The sequence below is a fragment of the Pteropus medius genome, unplaced genomic scaffold (assembly GCF_902729225.1).
Source record: "Pteropus medius unplaced genomic scaffold, Ma_sr-lr_union100, whole genome shotgun sequence".
In the NCBI taxonomy this organism is placed as follows: Eukaryota; Metazoa; Chordata; class Mammalia; order Chiroptera; family Pteropodidae; genus Pteropus; species Pteropus medius.
The window spans coordinates 3,817,596-3,841,110 of NW_024340697.1; the positions used below are offsets into that span (position 1 = coordinate 3,817,596).

At 37.4% G+C, this 23,515-nt stretch overlaps 2 long non-coding RNA genes and 1 pseudogene across 2 annotated transcripts; 1 reads left to right on the forward strand and 2 right to left on the reverse strand.

The window, feature by feature from the left end:
- Positions 1-2,541: 2,541 nt before the first annotated feature.
- On the reverse strand, positions 2,542-7,930 carry LOC120611644 (uncharacterized). The gene is made up of 3 exons (XR_005655247.1): positions 6,688-7,930; positions 4,969-5,057; positions 2,542-3,207 (listed from the first exon to the last, which is right to left on the reverse strand). It is a non-coding gene; the product is annotated as an uncharacterized LOC120611644 (long non-coding RNA).
- Positions 7,931-8,193: 263 nt separating this feature from the next.
- Positions 8,194-8,312, forward strand: LOC120611845 (uncharacterized; annotated as a pseudogene).
- A 3,494-nt stretch (positions 8,313-11,806) lies between these two features.
- Positions 11,807-18,787, reverse strand: LOC120611649 (uncharacterized). The gene is made up of 4 exons (XR_005655253.1): positions 18,493-18,787; positions 14,294-14,382; positions 14,104-14,179; positions 11,807-12,360 (listed from the first exon to the last, which is right to left on the reverse strand). It is a non-coding gene; the product is annotated as an uncharacterized LOC120611649 (long non-coding RNA).
- Between the last annotated feature and the right edge of the window lie 4,728 nt (positions 18,788-23,515).

Sequence of the window (23,515 nt, forward strand, 5' to 3'; positions counted from 1 at the left end):
GTCCCAGTCTTACGTATTCTGTCAAATATGTCCCTGGAGAAGCAGATCTAGATTCTGTGCATCTTTACTCTGCAGGTGGTGCCCAGGGCAGTGTCTTGTCCACAGCAGGCATTCAAGTTGACATTTGTTGTGTCGAATCACATTGACTATATGCTCAACAGATGTGTAGACAAACAAAGCAGGCCACATTTGCGCTGAATTTCAAGAAGAATTCTAATTCATCGACAAAGCTAAATTACTTGCATCCTTTGCCATTTACCTTTTGGTATCCCTGGAAGGATGGGGGAAAGTTTAGGTTTGATCTTAGTAAGTTCTAGAACAGCACTGTCTAATAGAACTTTCTACGATTATGGAAGTATTCTAATCTGCGCTGTTCAATATGGTAGCCACGTGTGACTACCAAATAGTTGAAATTTGGCTCATGTGACTGAGGCACTGAATTTTTAATTTTATTTAATTTTCAGTGATTTTAATTTAAATAGCCTCACGTGACTCCCAGCATCCTTATTAACAGAGCCACTCTAGAGTATAAGTACATAGCCTTCACCACTAAGATGGTGATCATCCTCACTCTTCTCTTTAACTCCCCAATATAGTGTCTGGCACACAATTTATTTATTATCTGTTTTTTGTTAGCTAGAACTGAAATTTTTTCACTCTTTTCTTCCTTTCCTTGGTCCTTCTTTTGTTTTTTTGTTTGTTTGTGTTCTGGCATATTTATTTATTTATAGTTATTTCAAAACTTATTGTCCTTCCAGTGTCTTAGGTCTGTCTTTTTTGTTCCTGTTGGTGACCCTCATAGATAACATAAAATCTGATTTAAGATGCAAGACTTCCCATCTCCCCGAACTTGATAGGGTTTTAAGACTACAAATCCTCCTTGGGTAAAGGAATTAGCAAGTACCGAAGGTTCTGGATGATTTCTATATGGCTCTTCCTGAAGTTTTTGTCCACCTGGAGGCTTCAATTTCACATCTCAAGGTCACATATGGATTGGCCAAACATTTCAAGTGTCACTTCCTCTCCCCTTGGCCAAACCTGAGGCTTAACACCCTTGCTAATTCAACTCTCCCGCAAAATAAGTTGTCATGCCAAGATAGGCACAGAGATGGGCCCATCTGATTAAAACCCCAGCCGAGCAGTTTAAAATGTCAGATTGTTAAAACGTAGAACTAAATGAAGCAAGTAATCCAGTGATTTCCTAGCCAGGAGTACCAGATGCATGCACCTGGACCCCGTTTGTAGATGTTGACAATGCTGCTCAGTTGTAATCCTTTCCAGCTGAGTCCTCTGGTAATGGACTGTGTTGGTCTTTAGTTTAGATGGTTAACTCGAATGGCATCAAAAAGAGGGGGATCATATGGGTCTCAATTTTCAGCGTTGTTTAATAGACACCATCTCCTTCCAAATATGACAAGCACTTTGCAGGGAAGGGTATTTTAAATATTAAGGCAGTGGTTCTCAAACTTGAGTGTACCCTGGAGGGCTTATTAAACACAGATGTTGGACCCCTTTCCCAGAGTTTCTGATTGGAGGGAGATGCTGAGAATTTGCATTTCTAGCAAGCTCCCTAGTGATGCTACTGTGGTCCAGGGACCACAGTTTGAGAAACATACTCTTAAGGGATATATGATATATTGCCACCATAAATGCTGAAGATTTCGGGATATTTCCAATTTCTTATCATTTTATTCTTTTCTGCAAAGCTGATTTTTAAGAAAATCTGTGGCTTAATTTGTGTACATTTGTCAGACGTTTTATGAAAACACGCATATGAATTAATTAATTTGGCGAGTGTTTCCACTATATGCCAGACACTGTGCTAGCTACAGAGATTGCAGATGTGAACCAGACAGACCACCTCTTACAGAGATTATGGTAATGGGTGAGGGCAAAGAGTGCACTGTGAAGTAAGCAAATAAATATGGTAATGATAAGGTGCCAGGAGAGTTGGAGTTCCAGGAGTTATGTCAACACCTGGAAGGACACATGATGTAGACTTAGATGCTCGTGGAGTCTTTTGGAGGAGGTAACATTTAAGTTGAGATCTAGTGAATAATAAATAGTTAGACTGAAAGAGAAGGTGGAATGTGACAGGAGGGGAGAGAGAACAAATCCGAAGGACTGGGGAAGAAGTGCATTCTGGTGCTCTGCAGGAAGGGGAAGCATCTCGGTGTGGCTGGAGCATAGAATTTGTGGAAGAGAGTATCATGTGACTGGGAGGAACCAGTAGGCTCAGGACCACACCAAGCCTGTGAGCAGTGCTCATCGGTTTGGATTCTTTCTCATAGCATTAAGCCAAACTTCCTGTCTGCCATATCCTTCATCACCTTTTTCATTTGGGAAAATAGGGCCCCCCCAGGGGGGATAAAAAGCAGAAATGAATTTTATTTCATTTAAATGTAGATCAAATGACAACCAATGCTGCAATCAAAATCGAACTTTATTTTTCTCTCACACCCCCGATAGAACTTTATTTGGAAGGACTGGATGTTGCCTGTCCCAAGATAAAAACTTTTCTGCTCATTCTTAGGTAACATGTAGTTCTTATGATTATAGAGAATTGTAAACAGTCTTGGTTCGCAAATCAGTATCCAATTGAGGATATTAATGAAAACTCTAAACTTGATTTAAAGGCTGCACTTTATCACTTTCCCAGGCTCGAAGTCCCCAGTGGAGAAAGGGGACATGGACTTGGATTTCTTCTCCCCAAATGCCCAGCGTGCTGGCCAGGTGGCTTAAGGGTCTGGGCATAGGGAAGGGTAGCAAAAGGAAGAGGAAAAGAATGGAGCTGGTCCCTCTGAAGCTGGCTTTGCTTTCTCCATGCCTGGCAGGTGTTGAAAGCTGGTTCGTTGTCATTTGGACCTTTTTGAGGGCTCCTTGCAGGATCTCCGCTTGAATCTTTCACCTAGATTCTCTTGAGCCAGGCGACAGCTTCTCTTTCCTGATTGGTCACTTACATCATTGACTTGCACCACCCGAGTAGCAGATCCTCCTGGTGTCTTTCACTATGTGCTCTTAGTCTAACTGATCTCCCTGCAGCTGAGATGAACGTCCCACACGTTCTGCCAGCATGCCACATCTCAGTCTCAGCATCTCCTTGCTGGCAGCTAGGAGCTCTCGCCAAAGCAGAGGGAGACCTTTTAGTCCTTGAACAGCCACTGCTCTGAAGTGTGAGGGGGGATCTTAATGCTTGCAGGGGTGACCCTTACAAAAGGGCCAGTGAGAGTCAATAGAGAAATTACTTTACTTGCATTTCGTTTGCGACATTTCTGAGATCTGTTCTACTAGTTCCCCAGACGCTCTTGACTGGGTTTGAGCCCCAACTGCCCACGCTATTTCCCAGCTCATTAAGTCATTCTTTTGTGGTTTTTTTCTCCCTTCTCTGTCTCACTCTCCTCATTCTCTCACTTGTTTTGAACATCACCTTCCAAATTAACTTCACTTAATTCATTAACTCAGGCTCTGTTTTCAGGAAAACCCCAAGGTGAGATACCTTGGTAATTCAGATTATCTTTTGCTGATGTCCTTCTACCCAGTAGGAAGCCCAGTAACCTAGGATCCCAAACCACACCTCACTTACCTTCACTCCTGTGTTGCCTACGTCTTGGCCATAGTAATCATTAATACACCGCTCGATCTGTAAAACTCCCAATAGGCCAACCCTGCTGTGCTTCCACAAGCCAGACTTAGCTTTCTTATCAGGTAATTATTTCCCTTCGATCCTTGGAATTAGACCTGGGGTCTTATTCCATGGAGACATTGAACTAGAGAGGCTTCAGACTGGGGGAACACCTGGCATATTTTTAAGATGGAGGTTAAAGGTGAAATGCAAGCATGCATAAAAAATTATGGCAACCTCATTTTGTACCCCTACCCAGCCCCTTGCTTCTACGTGGCTCCCAGAACATCAGGGCCAAGTCGAGAATCCACAATGCATGGTTGGAGGTCATCCACTGAAAAGCTAGTGGGCCATCCAATTGCCCTACTGGCAAGCCCACTAGTTGCCAAGAGACATTACTGCTCCCCAGTTCCACATAGAGCTTTCAATTAGATTTCTAGTGCTTCAGTCTAAAGAAGCATGGCAGCTCTGGATCATAAGACGGTGAGGAATAGCTTCTAATACAAACAAACAAAAAGGAAATAAATGATATAAAAAGCAGGAAAATAATTTAAAAAGCTATAATTGTTATCCTCAGGAATAAGGAAAATATTGAATCAAACATGAACTATATGCGTTAAAAGAGAATCACTAAAAATACTCTTGGAAATTAAAAATATAATAGCTCCTTCAGTCTCCCTCTGCCCGCCAATGCTTTTAATTGAATGGTTGTAAGAAATTTTTAAATAAATCTCACTAGAAGTGAAAGAAAAAGTCAAAGAGATGCAACGTGAGAAAAGATAAGAAATTAGAAGATTAAGCTGGGAAGTCTAATAAATCTCACTGATTGACACTCAGGAAATTGAGAGCAGAGAAAGCAGTTGGGAGAATATTTCAACTAAGTGTATCAGTCAGGGAGCAATGACTGTTGCAACAAATAAACCACTAAACATCAGTAGCTTAATAAAATTACAGTACACTTCTGGCTCACATAACAGGAGAATACTCCTGGTTAATGGTCACCAAGCTGCTTCTCTCCTCACGATGACTAAGGCACCCATGACACTTCTATTGTGTGGCTCTGCCATCTCAACACCTAGGTATTATCTGCATCCATCTGACAAATGGAGGAAAAGAGAATAGAGCAATCTACTCACTCCCTCACTGCCTTGGCCCAGAGTAACACATCATTTCTTCTCTTAGTCCATTGGGGAGAATTATCACCTCACCTACCTAGATGCAAAGAGGAGACTGTATTCTGGAAAGGGAAAAACAAAATTCCATTTCCTGTCTTAGTCTATTCAGGTTGCTATAACAAAAATACCATAGATTGGGTGACTTATAAACAATAGAAATGTATTACTTACAGTTCCGGATGGTATAAGTTCATAAGGGTTCTAGTATGTTCGGGTTCTGGCGAAGGTCCACTTTCAGGTTGCAGACTGCCAACTTCTTGCTATGTCCACATGGTGAAAGGGACCAGAAAGTTCTCCGGAGCTTCTTTTCTAAGGACACTAATGCTATTCATAAAGACTGCCCTCATGGCCTAATCACCTCCCAAAGGCCCCGCTTCCTAATATCATCACTTTGGGGAATAGAATTTCAACATGTGAATTTTGAGGATTCACAAACATTCAGACCTTAGCAAAGGGGAAACGCAAAATTCCAATGGGAGCTTAGCTGTCTCTGCCACAAAATTCAAGCAAGATTTCCAGAACTCAAGTACACGAATCTCCAGATAGAAAAGACCCAACAAGAGCATAATTCAAAGAATAAAAAAGACTCAAATCACAGTACATTATTGTGAAATTGCAGAACATAAACAATAAGATTCTAAAATAGTCCAGGGAGAAAAATCAGGTCCTACATGAAAGATCAGGAATGAACACTATTTTGGACTTAGAAACTCTGGTGGCTGGAAGAAAATGGAGCAATGAGTTCCAAAAATTCAGGGGGAAAAGAATTTCTAACCTACAATGCTGTACTAGCCAAAGCACTCATTTAAAATAAGAGTAAAACAAAGATTTTTTTAAAAAGGTATCACCTGCATCTGTAGTTAGGAAATTTGTGGAGCATGGGCCATGCTACAGTAAACCAAGAAAGAAGTGACGTCCTAGAAACAGATGTGACACAAGAAAGGGAAGAAGGTTGTTGGTAATGAGAAGTTTTAAGAAGACAACTGTTAGATGTTGAAGAGAGTAACTGGTTCTAATGGAACTTAAAGTTGGAGGGTACTAGGAAGGAAATCAAACAGGAGAAAATGGTAACCTTTTGAACTGAGAGATTTGATTGCATGGAAATCTGTATTGCCATAATATTACATGCTTCTGGAAGAATTAGCTATAGATAAAAAGACAACTAAGCAAAGGAAAATGAGAAATTCTTAGCACTAGAAAGAAAGTTTACAAGAATGCTTGTTTAATCATAGTAAACTTTTGACTTATATTTACCCAATAATACTGACTAACAATTTAACAAAGTTATCATCTATCCACATTTGGATGATGGGTTGAAGTGAAGGGGGATATAAGAAAACTACATAATTATATATCGAAATGGCTAATAAATAAATGATGTCACTTAAAAAACTGGTTCTATTGTGAAACTAACTTAATAAGAGCTGATTTGGGGTTTTAGAGCTTGTTATCTTATATAAATTATTTCCCCCAAGTGTTTCCAAAACATGTTTAAGAAAGGTTTAGATTTTCCATCTCAATGGTCCAGTAAGTTCATGCTTTGATGCACAATAATGCTTCCAGCACATGGCAATGATATACCAAGAAGAAAAAAAAAACACATAATGAGAGTAAACATTTTTGTGGTTCAGAAATATAACAGAAAAGCAAAATGGTAGGCAGAGGTGAAGCAAGAGACCTCTTGGAATCTGGGTCTGATAACAGAGTTGGACTTCAGCAAAGTAAGGAAGACCGAAGTACTCCCTGATTCTTCATCTCCACCTGAGATGCACTAGGATAGGCTTATTGCTTAAAGCTAAGGATGAAGTAGAAAATCCCCTTCCATCACTAATCAAAAGAGGGTGGAAAACTTCCTGCCGCTCACTGCTTGGGGCCATACCTCACACTTACCTGTAAGCCAAGCCAATGGGCGAACTCAGGCATAGTTGGTCAACTAGGAGCTTGACCAAATGGCTTGGGGCCCAGGTCTGTGATGACTTTTGCTTGTTGCAAAGGGCAGGGTCCCTGATTTACATTTAAAACAGTTCTAGAATTGGGGTTTAGGGTCTGGAAAAAACAACAAAATTACTAGAGTTGGGTGATCGTTGAAAGAAAGAGAGAGAGGGAAAGAAAGCAAAATCTTCTTCTTCAAATGAGCTTGCAAACTAAAAATGGAAAAACAGATGAAGAAATCTAATACAAGGAACATAGCCCAAAATATTGATAATTATTATTTAAGTTCATCCTACTTAAAATTAATTTGTAGAGACGTCTGACAAAGACTAAAATACATAGGCTTTATTTCCAGGAAGGTGGAATAGACATACATGTCCCTATTTCTCCAAAATTAATCCAAAATGATTAAGGAAAAAAACTGAACATTACGCAGAAAACAAGCACAACATTTTGAAAGGTAGAAAAAATAAGGCAGTCCAACTAGGGAACTCAGAACCTGGGTTTTATTTTTGCATTATATAGTCCAGACTGGATACCTGGAAATGCCAACAGACATAGACAAAAACACCTGAGAAAAGCCATCTCTCCCAAGCCAAAGAACAAGGAAAAAGGCAGAGTGGAAACATAAAGAACTTTCAGACACTAAGCACTTTACTCCAGCCAAGCATTATAGAGAAGACTGCAGCTGCAGAACAACCCATAACAGCAAAGGCGAGGTACAGAGTTTAGACTTCCACCCTCACCAAGCTGTAACAAGGTACCATGATCCCCCCAACTCTGTCAGAGTCATGTCAGAAAATGAGGAGCTTAGAATTGAGGAAATGAGTGTTATAACAGCTGAAAAATATCTAAATTAAAGAATATGAGTCCTCAATTTAAAAGAATGTCCCCAGTACCAAGGAAGATGAATGGAAATAAATCCACAACTAGACACATTGTAATTAAACTACAAAACATGAAGGATACTATACAAAAGTTATTAAGAGCTGCTGGAGAGAAAAGACAGATTGGACTGTTGTCTGTTAGACTTGCACATCTCTTCATAATTGGAAATAGATGCCAGAAGATAACGGATTAATAGCCTCAAAGTGCTGATGGTAAATGTCAACCTAGGATTTTATACCCAGTTAACTATCATTCAAAAGCAAAAGAAAAATAGACATTTTCAGTTACACAAAGACTAAGTGAATTTACTGCCTCCCCCGACCCCAGAGACCCTTACTAAAGTAACAAGGAGTGAGGGGTTTCTGTATGAACAAATGCAAACCAGAAAAAAATACAGGGTGTAAGAAACAATGGGTAATATAAAATAAGTAAAATATATCAATGGACAGAATTAACTCTGATAAGAAATAAGGGTTTTTTTTTTTTTAAAAAGATATAAGTAAAATTATGAAAAATAATAAAAAGAGAAGGAATGGAAGTTTGGAGGGGTACTTAAAGCATTGAAATTCTTTCTGAGTCTATGGCCATGCCATTCTGAACGTGCCCGATCCCGTCTGGTCTTGGAAGCTAAGCAGGGTTGGGCCTGGTTAGTACTTAGATGGGAGACCACCTAGAAAGACCAGGTGCTGTAGGCGTTAAAAAAAAATTCTTGCTGCATCCTAGAAAACGGTAGTACTACCAAATAACCTTAAAGTTGTTAGGAAAATTTACAATTGCTATGTATGCTAACATGTATGAATAGCCACTGAAGTTATAGAAATGCAAAGTACATCTTTTTAAAAGAAGAACATATTAAAAAGTTATTAATCCCACAGAAGTCAGAAAATGAAAACAAAAGCAATCGCGAAGAAAAAAGAAAATAAAGAAAAAGAAAAAGACAATGTAAATAAATTTAACTTGTCAGTAAAAATAAATGCAAAAAGATTCATATATTATTAAACATGAAGATTATAAGATTGGATAAAAAATAAAATATACCCGTATGCTTGCTCATAAGAGAAACACATAAAACAAAGCGACACAAAACATTTTTAAATCAGGATTTAAAAAATGATATCTAGGGAAACACCAATTCACAGAAACAAAATAGACATACTAATGTATTATATAATAAAATAGAATTTCAGGAAAAGTGTATTAAAAGGGAAAAGAAATATTAAAAACAAAATGAGTAAGGAAAAAAGAATGATTTAGTAAGATGATTAAAAGGTTTTGGTATTGGTAAAATGTGTTCGACTGGGAGTTGATTGTATCAAGAGTCTCGAGGATTTTAAATATTATGTGTATTTTAAATATTAACGAATTCAAAGAATTTTCAAAAGAAAATAATTCATACACAGAGTAAGAAACACAATGTTTAAAAAGAGATAGTGCAATGAGTAATTTACAAAGGGCTAAGAACATGTTTTTGTCTAATTTTCAATTTCCTGCTTATCAAAAAACAAGGCGATCAAACTTGTTCAATGAGGCATCCAGATTTATTAAGCTCTTATTCTCAGTTTTTGTTGTCTGTAGAGAAATGTAAGCCTCTTAGAAGAGCAATTCAATTTTTAAAGAGCTCCAAAAAATATTAGAATATGTGAATTTTAGAATGTGGGAAGATACTAAAAATGTTACTCTATAATTAATAAGGAAATAAAAGATTAAGTTATGCAATATTAAATGTTTTGATATTTTGATATAGATATAATTAGTTTGACCTGGGAGTTGGATATATCAGGAATCAACATTTTCAAGGATAAATCTCAGAAAAGATATGGCAGGAAATTGACTCTATAGGAATGGATGATTATATTAGCAATCCACGTGTGCATTTGTGTGTGCGTGTGTGTGTGTGTTGAGTGTTTAATGGTTGTTGATACTCCAGTCATATCTGTGCTCACTTCCCCAATCTACAGTTGTATGTCTTGAAAGATACAACAAAGAGAGTTGTTCTTGTTGAATTATTTGTCACAAAGTTTTTATAACTTGTCATTTTCATATCTGAAGCCTCACACATTATTAACCCTTACATGTTAATTTTGTGCAGGTTTGATTGCTTTATGAAGTTCCTCTCCGTGTTAACACAGCCTTAAAATGAGATATTATCATTCTAAATGTCCTATTGATAGGATGGCTGAGTAAATTGAGGCACTGTAACTCGAATATCCAAGCTAATAATTACAGAACAGCATTAGCAAACATGGAACCATGCTGATAGGATAACGTGACGTGAAAGCCATTTAGGGAAGAATTCCATACACACTCTAACTCTCCGGATGCAAAATGCAATACTTATATTAAAAAAGAATCAATAAAGAGCTATGGCAATTGGATAGTACAATTTTTAAATGATTTTCTCCTCTTTTCCAAAATTATCCATATATTCCTTTTATAATTAAATAATTTTCTTTTATAAATCCAATATAATTATGTTTTAAAATAACTTAGAGTCATTTGAAAGAGTGGAAAAAGACCAACTTTTAGAAGCTGAAAAAAATATATCAAAGAGATAGTTAACTTGTCAGTAAAAAATAACTGCAAAAAGATTAAGGAGAATGAACGCAGCATTAAAAAGGTTCACAGCGGCACATTCAGCAGTAAAAAAAGAAGAGTGGAAATAAGGAACAAATCAAATACCAGTGCCCAGAAGAAAAACAACACTTGAGAGTTAAGCACTTCAGATTTTTTATTAGCTCTTAGTAAATAAAGTAAGATTAAAGGAAAGCATTGGAGACAGCCAAGAGATCTTCACTCCTCTTGTCTTTGCGGTAAGCATGAAGGAATTAAATAAAGACCATATGTTCTATTATTTTACCTGGTCAGCAGGCTGTAGAGTTTTGAAAGAAAATAAAAAAAGGACAACTTTCAAGAGCATTCAGGTGTACAGCTCAACTTGCGAAGCTGAACTTTTATTTCACTCGAAGTGGTCACTTAATGCGACCGAGAGTAGCCAGTGCTAGAACAGAATCATGCACAGCTTGATTTCCCACAGGGCTTAAGAATTCTCCCCATGACTGCCTGCAGCATGAGCTTGGCCTTTTTCTGTCTTCAAAGCATGTTATGCATTCCTACCTTTTACTTAAACAAACCTCCGTTCTGCCCCAGAAGTTTAATTCACATGTGGGAAAGACTGAGGCAGATGAGTATGCATGTTTCCTAAATTTGAAATAAAAGGGGAACACAACAGGATATTCTAAGTCACATCCCCACTAAATGTTGAATGGAGTCACTTGTTCTTGAAAAGCCTTCGTCAGATTTTGAAAGAAAAAATCTAGGTGCAGTGTAAATGGAAAAGAAGCGTCTCATCAAGAATGCTGTTGCCCTGTTCACTTTTGGGTTGAATGTGTTGCCCTGTTCACTTTTGCCATCCCTTTTCCCCCAAGGATAAAGAGAGGGAGCCATTCCATCAATAGAGGCACTGACACCCACCACCTGCCCAGCCTAGAGCACCAGGAGATGGGGCATCTATCTGGTTCTGGTCCTGGATCTTAGCTTCCTGGACTTTTTCCTTCTAAGCAAGGATCCAAGAGTGACAATGTCATTCAACCTAAATACATAACCACATCACTTCTGTTATTTAACATGGAGTCCACCCAGACTCCATGAAAAAAAGCGACACATGAGCAACACTCACTTTAAAGTAACTTTTCATATTCTTCCCTTTACTAATATCAAACCCGACCTCCTGTTCAAGACTTTATTGAGCTAGAGCTAACCAGATGAGCTTCTGCAACACCCCGAATTACTGTTCTCCTTAGCAGCATGAGATTTTTCTCTTTATAATGTCATCGAAATAAGATGGGGGTCTTAGTTCCTGGGCAACCAGGAATGGAAAATGTGCAGAGCAGTTGTGGCATCAACCTTTATGATATCTAGTCATTTTCTCACAAAACTCTTGGTTCCCTGAATTCTTGTGGTTAAAAGAATAGAAACCATGCCATGGCTTTGCCTGCGTTCTCTCCCTGTGTTGTCTTCCTTCTGCCCATCGGTTTGGCTGACCTACACAGTATGAATTGAATTTACTAATTTAACTCCTATTGGCCAATCTCAGGGTTTTCTCCTCATCCCACACAATTGAGGGCCCCTTGATTTATCATTTCCACTCAACATTATTTTTAATAAAAATTGGCATCATTTAAGTCTGGGCTAAGGCTGGCAACTATAAGGGCATTTAAATGTACTCTTTGCCCCTGGTTCATTACTACAGATTGAGGAATAGCGTTAGCAATAATTTCTTCTAAAATTGCCAACTTTCTTGGTTTCAATAAACAACTTTCTTACTTTCAATAGGCAATTTTAGGATTTCAATAAGTAAGATAGCTCTGATCTAGAATGAGGTCGATATTTGTCATGAACTGTTATCTTCTCTCTTTCTTCAAGGATTTCCTTGGAATTTTTAGTACTCATCATAGAAAAGCAGTAAGATTACCTCTGACAATTCTGATCATGTTCAAGAAAATCCAAAACAAGAAGTGTTACCCAAATTTGCCTGTCATATAGTTTAGTCTTTCAAAGGAGGTCTCTGCTAAGAAAAGCAGCTACAGCCAAAGAAAAGTCAGCACTATCATACCATAAATTTATTATTGCTATGTTTTTTTGTTGTTTGGGAATGATGGCTTCCACGGTCTAGGGAAATATTCTTTAGATTCTTCAAGTTCTTCTATGAAATTTTTATTTATGTGTTTTCATGTCACCGATAATCTGGAAACAATATAAACATATTTCGAATCACATAGGTGATAATATAACTAATAAACCAGTCCACAGTTTCTTATTCCAAATCCCTGAAGCCAGATGTGTTGTAGAATTCACAATTTTTCAGATTTTAGGAAGATCATGCAGTGCATGTATCATATTATATAACACCCACAGTGGAGGCTGGGGAAATCCTAAAAATCAATCGTATGACTATTTCTGTAGTGAAACATGTGACTCTAAGTGTGATAAACATAGAATATGAGTAGACCATATTCTGGGCCATAAAATAAGCCTCAATAAATTTAAAAGAATTTAAAATATAAAACTATGTCTCTAACCAAAATGTAATTAGACTAGAAATCCATAATGAAAAGCTATCTGGAAAATCGCCCCCACCAGCATTTGGAAATAAAATAGCATACTTCTAAATAATCCATGAGTCAAGAGAAAGCCACAGAAGATTAGAAAATATTCTGAATTAATTAATAGATAACATAAAATTCGTGTTCCTAAAGCAACACTAAGAGGAAAATTTATAGCAATAAATGTTTAAAAAGAAAGATCACAAACCTATTTCCTAAACTTCTATGTGAAGAAATAAGAAAAAAGAGTAAATTTAACTAAAAACAACAAATAAAAAGGTAAACAATAAAGATAAGACTGGAAATTAATGGAATTGAAAACAGAAAAGAGGGAAAAAACCAATGAAAGCAAAATCTGCTTCTTTGGAAAAAATCAATAAAACTGATAAAATTTTAGCCAAACTGCTAACAGAAAAAGAGAGAACTCAAAAATTAGCAAGATCGGGAATGAAAGAGGAAACATCACTAAAGATCCTAATGACATTAAAAGAGAAATAAGGGATTGTTATGAACAACTTTGTGCCAATAAATTTGATAACTTTGATGCAATGAGAAAAATTGCTCAAAAGTCATGAGCCTACCACTCAAGCTCACTCAAGAAGAAATGGGTAACCTGAATAATCCCATACCAATAATGAAATTAAATTTGTAGTTAAATACCTTCCAACAAAGAAACATATTTTTACTCAAACTATGAGGCTAATATTATCATGATACTAAGACCAGACAAAGATATTTAAAGGATAGAAAATTATAGACCAATATCCTTGATAAACATAAACACAAAAATTTTAGACAAAATGTTAGCAAATAAAATACAGGAACAAAAAAATTGTGACCAAATGGAACTTATCTGAGAAATGCAAGGACGGTTCAACATTCAAACATTAATGAAATTCATCATGATCATCTTGAAGAGAAATTGCGACAAAATGCAACGTCTATTTATCAGTAAAACTGTCTAGGGGAAAAACAACTTCCTCATTCCGATAAAGGGCATCAACAAAAGCAACCGTATAGCTAACATCATGCTTTCCTGTTAAAGACTGAATTTTTTCCTCCCTAAGATTAGGAATAAGGAAATGATGTTTATTCTCACCATTCTATCAACTTAATATCAAGTCGATATCAATTTCTAGCCAGTGAAATAAGGTAATTTTAGAAGGACACAGATTGGAAAGGAATAAATAAAAGTTTCTTTTTCTCAGCAACATGATTGACTATGTAGAAAATCCCAAAGAATCTACAAAAATCCTTTTAGAACTAATAAGTGACTTTAGCAAGTTTTCAGGATACAAGATAAATTGCTGGTTGGAATAAAATGTATAGAGAAAAGTTAACCATATACTTATTTTATGGTTCAGCAGTCCTACTCTATACGTACCCAAGAGACATCTTTCTTCATTTGTCCACACAAAAAACTGAATGTGAAAGTATTTCGCAGCTTTATTCATAATCACCTAAGATGGAAACAATTCAAATGTTCACTAAGCGGTGAATGGATAAATAAGTAGTGATACATCCATAAAATAGAATACTTCTCAGAAATAAAAAGGAACAAACTTGATACTTACAAGACAGATGAATTTCAAAAGCATTATACTGAGTAGAAGAAGATAGTCTCAAATGGCTGGATACTCTATGATTCAATTTATATGGCATTCTGGAAAAAAACAAAACTATAAGATCAGAGTCCAGGTCGGCACCAGCCAGGGTCTAGGGATTATGGGTGCAAGAGATCTATTTGGGGTGGTGGGGAACAGGGAAAGGAATTATAAAGTGAACCAAGCCACAAATTCTGTTAGATGGTGAAAGAAAAGCAAACTACTCTTTATTTTCCCTTTTAGTAACAAATGGTAAAAAAAAAAAAAGACTGTTCTGATCCTTTTAATATTTAAAGGTATGAATGAATGTTTGTAAAATTGTCAAATTAATGTCATCTTTTAAAATCCTCTCTGATTCGTCATAGCAGCGAACCTAATCTTCATAGCCAAAGCAATGCTAACTAAAAAGGGTTTGTGAAAAGATAGAGATGCCCAATGGATGACTTGAGTGGAGAAATCTTAGCACCTGAATTGTCAAGAGCATATTATGAAAATTAAAACATATTAAAATTGAACGAATCGCTTAAGCCTTTAGCTGTCTTCCTAAAGTGAAGGCTGGAAGTATTGAATGGAACCAGTTACTCATTCTGTTTTCATGGTAGGTGAAGAGATGCATATGATGACAGCAAGATCTTCATATTCTAGCAGTTTCTAAAGTAAACACCTCCTCTTCTGGATAACACAAAGGTCATATTTTTCTCATAAATTGGTTAGTGGTAGTGAACGCTGAAATGAGGGTTGCTTCAGAAAAAGTGTGAACAAGATCAGAGACCTTATCTCCAGTCGTGAAAGGATGGTTGTCTTTGACTGTCAAGACTCAAAGCACAATGAGCCGATAAATAGAAACCCCTCGACATTCCCCATGGGGACGTTAAACTGGTTAGGAAAAATTTTTTAAAGCATCGTCATTGTAAAGATCAGGAGAGAAACCAAGTTCTGTGAAAGAGACAACTTAAAATATACAACTTGGCTGGGTTGTTTTAAAATGTGGTTATGCTATGCCTTTTTTAATCTTTAACATCTCCCATTTGAAAGATTTTCCCTCGGTTCCTTCCCCCGCCCCCAACTTCCAGATGATATCTTTGCCCCTTTATACACATTGTCTCTGCTTCACCCTCTCCAAATCTCTTCTGCACCCATCCTAATCACTTCGTTGAAATGCCTCTTATTAAAGTCATGACCGATCTCAGTGTTTTCAAATCCAGCAGTCAATTCTCCATCCTTAATTTCTCTCAAAGCCCCATTTAGTACAGTCGATCACTTATGCCTTGAGCTTCTAGAGCACTACAGCTCCCTGGTTTTTCTTCTTCTTACCAGCTGATGCTTCTCAGTCTCCTTCCTGGCCATCTAAGTATTGGGGTACCTAAGAGTTCATCCTAGTGACTGTCCCTCTTCTGTCCCCAGGTGGCCTCACTTGGTACCATCGCTATAAATTTCATCTACACATGAATGGCTCCCTGAAGCAGATAATAGCAAGTTGACTTATTCAACACTCATTCAAAAGCCCTCTAGCTTGCCTTCCGATATGGGAGAGGTTGTAAAGCTCAAACTGTATGTTTTTCTTGTAGTTAGAGTAGAAACCTGTGACTGAATTTCCTTGGCTCAAATGCACAGGTGCAAGATTTGAGTGAAACCATGACTGGGAGAGATAGGGTCACTTTTCATGATGGCTGAGGCATCTGCCTCGTCTGAGGCAAGTCAGATAGATTTCCAGTGTCCAGTCGCTAATGTCAAAATGGGTGGTAGCAACAATGATATTTCCATTAGAACTGTCCCGTGGAGTGGTTGGACATTTGCCATGGTTGCATTGTTTCTGACTGCATAACATCCAGGTCTTGTTTTCTCTCACCCAGAAATTCTTGGAACCGTGTAACATCCCGTTTCTATTTAAACTGGCGAGAGTGGATTCTGCTGTCTACAGTTAAGAACCGTGCAATATCATTCCCAAGTTTTTATGTCCAGCCAAGCACCCAATTTTCGATTCATTTTTCCAAATGGCTACTTGCCATCTAATTTGAGTAGCCAACAAGTTCCTCAGTGTTACCATGTGAAAAATGAATTTTTTATACCCTCCTAAACTGGCTACTTCCCTGAATTCCTCATCTCATGCCATAAAACTCGGTGTCTTTTTTGAGTCACTTCTTACACCAAATTCATCTACAAAGTTTGTTGGCTCAGTCTTCACAACGTATCCTAAATCTGACCACTCTCATAGTCCCCACCCCTGACACTGGGTCTAATGTAATCAAATCTTAAATGATATCCCTGCTTCTACCCTAGCCATGCCACAGTCTATTCTCCTCAAAACAGTAGGGATATTGTAAGTCTTTTATCCATATCATCGGTGTCTTTCTCATCATTGTTCTTTTTTTTTTTTATGTAATATCGTTCACAAAGTGAATTAATCATCTGACTCCCTAATTTGGTTGCTCTTAGATTACCGCTGAACTTAATGGAAGAGTAGGAAATTCATAAGAATATTACTTTCAAATGAGGAGAGTTGATGAAGAATGATGACCTCAGTATGTCAGAACATCCCAGACTTGTCACAATACTTCTATTTGGAGAAACTATATTTTCAGATTTTCACACTGTGAACTTCAGAGTCCTTTGACCTTTATTTCCTTTGTAACGATCATTTCCTCTTCCAAAATCTTATTCAGTTTTCTTTGAAATTGTTCTTTTTGTTCTTTTGTTCCTCATTCACGTCGCCATTATTCCGCTAATGTAATTTATTGATCCATAGGAAGAATATAAAATAATTTTATTACTATCCCAATAGCTTCAGGTTTTTCCCTCTCCAGTCTTTCCAGCACCATGTCGCCTAGATGATGTTTCTAAGCAATTGTTTTCGTCATGTCATTCTCATACTCAAAAACAAAACTGTCTCCAAACTCTTTAATTTGGCTGCCAAGGTACTCCACAATAATTCATCCAATCATCCGTCCAGGCAACCAGATAGGCATCTGTCTTAGGGAGCTGCTAGTCACTAGGAATTAGAAAATGATGAGCTGTACATAGCATCTACAAACAAGGCAGTACGTAACGAACGGTACAAACCCAGTTCCCCGAAAGAGCTCAAAAGTGAGTGGAATCATCCTTTGGAGTGGCCACCTAGTTCACACAGGTGCTCTGATTTGGAGATTTGGGGGAGAATAGGGAAGTCATGAGCCAATGTGGGCTTCCTAGGATAATACCTAACCTCTAGGAGGACAAGCATCATGCAAGAATCATGTCTAGTACCACCTTGTGTCCAGCACCACTCCCTACTTAGTAGTTGACTGTGAAATGTATTAATGAATAAATAATTGAAAAGACCGAAGTTGAAAACCTATCTTGCTGGTTATAAACCAGTTCTCAACAAGGGGAGATTTTGTTTCCCAAAGGACATTTGGCAGTGTCTGTTTGTGGTTGTCCTGACTGGGGTTGGGAGGGCTCCTGGCATCTAGTGGGTAGAGGCCAGGGATGTTGCTAAACATCCTACAATGCACAGGACGGCCAACTCGACAAAGAATTTTCTGGCCCCAAATGTTCATAGCACCAAGGAGGTTGAAAAACCCCGGTTATAAAACATCACTTCGAGTATCTTTGCCCCTTTCTTCTGCCAGTTACAGAAGAGCACAATTCTAATACGTAGAATGAAGCGATGGCTTTGCCAACATGTTTACTCCAAGGAATTTGGCATGTAACATGATATGCCAATGACTTTGGCAAATGGCTCCATTATACTAATGAAAAACCTGGCATTGTTCTTCCACGTGAAGATCTAAAAAGACATTCTAAGTTCCAAAAGGAGAACTTGTCAGAAACCAAATGTCACTGTGAACAGACGCAGTACCCGGGGAGAAACTTGCCTTGGGCACAGTCACTGAGTAGAAACTTAGATCTTCAGGTTCTAATGGTGATTAATTGAACTCACGAGAGGCCGTGTGTGGAGTCTCCAGTCCCCTGGTGCTTAAAATGCCATGTCTTCTAGAGTCACCTTGAACATGAAGCTATGGAATTCTTTGAAGTTGGAAGTAATGCAGTGAGCTAACTTTCTGAAATCGAAAAATGAGCAAAAATGCTAATGTTTACTTTTTAGCTACCACGAAAGGCAAATGTGTGGACTGCTAAATTGCAGCATGGTTCAACAAGAGAGATGAACATTCTCCATGATGAAAACTTACCTTTTGCTCATGAAGAGGACATTCCCCATGATGATGGCTGCATGTTCTGAAATATTCTGGCAATGGATGGAATACATTCCACTGTAATACACCCTCCTTTCAGGACTCTTGGGTTTTCTGAGTTTTCTTTATGTCAACTTCGCCCCCAGAAATAAAACCCACATACGTTGGCTCAGATCACCCAACCAAGGCAAAACAAAAAACAAACCAAAACCTCAGAACACTTTTAAAAAGTTCGTTCTGGATACCAAAAGCAACAGTTGTAGGGTGGATTGGACTCTTCAAAACCTACACAGTTTTCAAACACAGATTTAAAAGTGCACCTTTGTTCCTGCCACATAAAAGAAAAGCAAACCTTTGTTTAATGGTTAACAATTTTTGGCAGCTACTACCTTTTAAACTGCTCCGGGCCAAGATGACTATCTGGAGAGGCAAATTACAGATCACTTAGACAGGAGATTATGCCATGTTGACCCGCTCTGAAGTTTGATTTTAAACAGTGATTATATTCTTATTGTGCAGGCTACATTTACTTGAGCCTTGTTATCTGGGCTAAATGGTAATAGAGCAAGCAAAGACGTTTGTGCAAACGTTGAAATAGAGCTCAGGGGCTGTAAGGAGCCACACAACACGGCACTGTGGTTTGGATTGAAGGGAAGTCTTGTTACAGCCAGGAATTTAAACTGCGATATTAATTTTTAAAAATTAAAACAGAACACACCAAGTTGCCTATCTTCAAATCTGCATATTAATTTCTGGATTTTTGTATGACTCAACTGTGAACTAAAATGGAACCAATTCAAAATAAAGTCTTGTCTATTTACTAAATAAAGTGAAAGTTAAAACTAGCATGACAAAAAGTTCCTATTTGGGTTTTATTCCAAAATAAAACCCAAATTTTATTTGGCTGAAGTCCCTGATGCAAAACACACACACACACACACACACACATCTCATGATAGGATGTCTTATATTAATTCTCCAGTTATGTTGAGGGCCTACTATGAACAAGCTTCGTTCGAAACAATGCCAGGTAAGAGAAGCAAGTCTTTCTGTCTGGTGGCCTAATAAAGAACCCCTTCCCATGTCCCCACCACTTTATTTGCCCTTTGCACCCTGCCCTGGGCCGTTAGTGCCAACTCGTGTATTCAGTGCCAACAGAATCAGTTGGCTGCACTGTACAATAGTAGCAGGCATCTTTTAAGTGTTTTGATCTGTGGGTTAAATGATATGCCAATTCTGTGTTCTTAATATCTGCCTTATAACCCCAAATTGCTGCTGTGTAATAAAAATATAATTTGGAATAGCAAAGCTATAACTTGAGTCAAATCTGAACTAACTTCAAACTATTTCTGAAAATTGAGTGGAACCTCAATCATTTGGAGAAAGTAAGACCTTGGATCTTTTAGCTTCCACTTCGTGTCATAAGCAAATTAAAGTTAAACAGTGCAACTTTTAAAAAGGCACTTTTGAGACAATTGGTTCTATTTAAACATAGACTCAATATTAGAAGACAATGAATTTTTCTTAGTTTTGTTATTTGTGATTATATTGGTTTTAAAGTCATTCGGGAGATTCATATTGAAATATTTAACAGCGAAATGAAAGAATATATAAGATTTGCTTGAAAGGACTCCAGAAAACAACCAAAAAGTGGTGGCGATGCTTGATGAAATAAACTGGCAAGATGGTGACAATCATCGACGCTGGGCGATCAGTTTATACAGATTTATTATATATTCTCTCTACTGCGTAAGTTTTAAAATTTCTGAAAAACAAAGAATAGTAGTAGCAAAACAGGTTATTTGTTGGATAAAAAACAGTGTAAACCACGCCCTGAACACGCCCACTCTCGTCTGATCTCAGAAGCTAAGCAGGGTCAGATCTGGTTAGTACTTGGATGGGAGACTATCTAGGAATACTGGGTGCCATAGGCATTCAAAAATAAATAAATACATACATACATACATACGTACATAATTTAAAAAATCTATAATGCAAAAGCAAAACTAAAAAAAACTATAAAAAAACAATGTAAAAAAACTTACCTAGGATAATTTAGAATATCGAAATTTAAAGGGATCACAATGACATACCACCACACACTTATTAAATGACTAAAAACTAAAGAAACACACAAACAAAAAATCCGACGATATCAAGTGTTGGCAAGGATGTCAAGCAACTCGAAGTCATACATTGCTGGTGGAAATGCAAACTGGTCAGGTCTCCTTGAAAAGAATTTAGCTATTTCTTATAAAGTTAAACGTAGAATTATCATATGATGCAGGTATCCCACTCCTAGGTATTTACCTAAGAGAAATTAAAATTTATATTCCAACAAAAACCTGTATGTGAATGTTTATAGGGACTTTATTCATAATCATCAAAAACTAGAAATAACCCAAATGTCCTACAACTGGCAATGAATAAAGAAACAACGGTATCTTCATACAATGGAATACTGTTCAGCCACAAAAGGAACAGACTACTGATACATTCACTGTCTTTGGCACAGTGTAAGGTACCTTTCTGACTCTTGCTTTTTTTTGTTTCTAAGTTGACTATATCAAAGGAACACATTCACACAAAAACTTGTACATGAATGGTCATTGCAGAATCATTCATAATAGCCAAAAGATGCGAACAACCCAAATGTTCATCAACTGAATAAATGGATAAAATGTAGTCTATCCAACCAATGGAATAGTATTCACCTATAGAGAGGAATAAAGCGATTCATGTGACAGCGTGGATGAATCTCAAAAACATTATGCTGAGAGAAAGGAGTAGATCACAAAAGACCACATATTGCATGATTCCATTTTTATGAAATGCCCCAAATAGGCAAATCCATAGACAGAAAGCAAATTAGTAGTCGCCAGGGCCGGGAGGAGGGACTGGCGAGTAACTGCTCAGAGAGTACAGAGTTCTTTTTAATTGGGCCAATGAAAGTGTTTTGGAATTAGATTGCAGTGATAACTCGCCAACTCTGTGAATGTACTGAAAACCACTGAATTTTTCACTTTAAAATGGTGAATTTCATGGTATGTGCATTATATCTCAATTCAAATAAAAAGACTGAAGCTTCACCAATAAAAAAGGAACACTTTATTTTGATATATATTCTATAGCTCAAGTATCAATCAAGTTTTGGTTTTCAGGGCGACATATATATGCTGCTGATCTCAGCCTTATGTGTTGGTTTTATTGTTCTATCTGTTGGAGTTCTGAATACAATTTGCTCCCACGTCAATGAATTGCCATTAAATATAGCAGTCATTTGCCACTTTGCATGAACATGTAAAACTATCGGTTATGTTTTGTGGGTACAGGTCAATCTTAGTGAACTTATCCTGATACCTGTCATGTAGCAAGGATTTTATGTTCATTAATATTTCCTGAATGAATGATTCCTTTGGATGAGAACAAGCTCTGTTTAGTTTTAAGAGATTATTAAACTTCCTTCTCTCGGTTATTCAGTTCTTTCATTAAAAGAATTATACCTGAATGTTCCTCCAATTTGGAGTGTGTAGACTTCATTAGAACTGAAAACTTTTCCTTAAAACTCTTTGCCAGTTACATGCAGCTCTCTGTGAATTCCTTCCAGCTAAATATTCCATCACTCTTTTGTTCATTAAAAGAAATTAATTCCAGCAGCTCAGCCTTGTAAACAACTTTGCAATAAAAAACAAGTGTTCACATTCAATGAATGAAAACCATTTTAGACAGGAAATGAGCTTCAGGTTCCAAATTCAGTGCCTTTGTTCCAACCAAGAACGTGATTAGAAAAATATTGGAATGGGGATTGGGAAGCTTTTTCTTTAAATAATTAGCTGAAGACTTTTCTTTTCCTTCAAAACTGAAAGAAATAATGGATCTCGAAAATTTTTTTCTGTGGTTAAGGAAGGATTCCTATCTATATCAGGTATTCAGGTAAAAATGAGAAGGAACACATATTATTCTTTATTTTCTAGGATGAGAAAAGATTTCGAAATGGTTTCTGTCCACTAAATACCGTTTCATGCAGCTGATGATGGTGGGAGTAATAGATTTGAAATGAGAAAGCCTGAGTTCTAATCCCAACTCTTTGGCTTTCCTGCTTTGTAACCTTGGGACTTTATAAAATAAGGATAATATTGCCTACCTAGAAAAGTCCTTGTGAAATGTGATCGATGATAAGTAGAGGAAACACATTGCACAGGGCCTGAATTACTTACTGAGTCTCTATTTTATGTGCGAACCACCACGTGAGTGCTGATGACACCTGAGGGGCAAGTAGTTAATATCCCTACCTTCACGGGGCTTCCAGTCTAGTGAGGGAACACAGCCAGCTTCCTAGGCAGTGAGAACACAGCTGTTCTTTTCCTTGGTCTTCATCCATCTGTGCGAATGAGTGCAGGAAGTTTATATGGTCATTTTCAAGGACACTACAAGTCAACAGGAATATTTTTAAATAAATATTGTCATGATCGGGCAAGCAAAGAGCCCTGACTAATACAGAACAAAATGAACAAATAAAACAGAAACAGACTCAGATATAGAGAACAAACTGGTGGTTGCCAGATAGGAGGGGAGTTGGGGAGTGGGTGGAAAAAAAAAAGGAATTAAGAAGTACAAATTGGTAGTTACAGAATAGTCACCGGGATGTGAAGTACAGCACAGGGAATATGGTCAATAATATTGTAATAACTCTGTATGGTGTCAGGTGGGTACTAGACTAATCAGGGAGATCACTTTGTAAGTTATATAAATGTCTAACCGGTATGCCGTACACCTGAAACTAATATAAAATAATATTGAATGTCAACTGTAATTGAAAAGAAAAAGAATTGATAGATTAAAAAAAACTCTAAGTGATACTCTGAGTTTCCTTGGGAAGGTAAGCGAGAAACTGGAACAAATCAAGAAGTTCTGTGGACTAAGTATTATACCCAGTAGGAATTAACCGCCCCGGTGGGAAACCAGCACCCCTTGAGGGAGAGATACTGCAATCCTGCCTGATTTTAGAGGTTTACTTTGA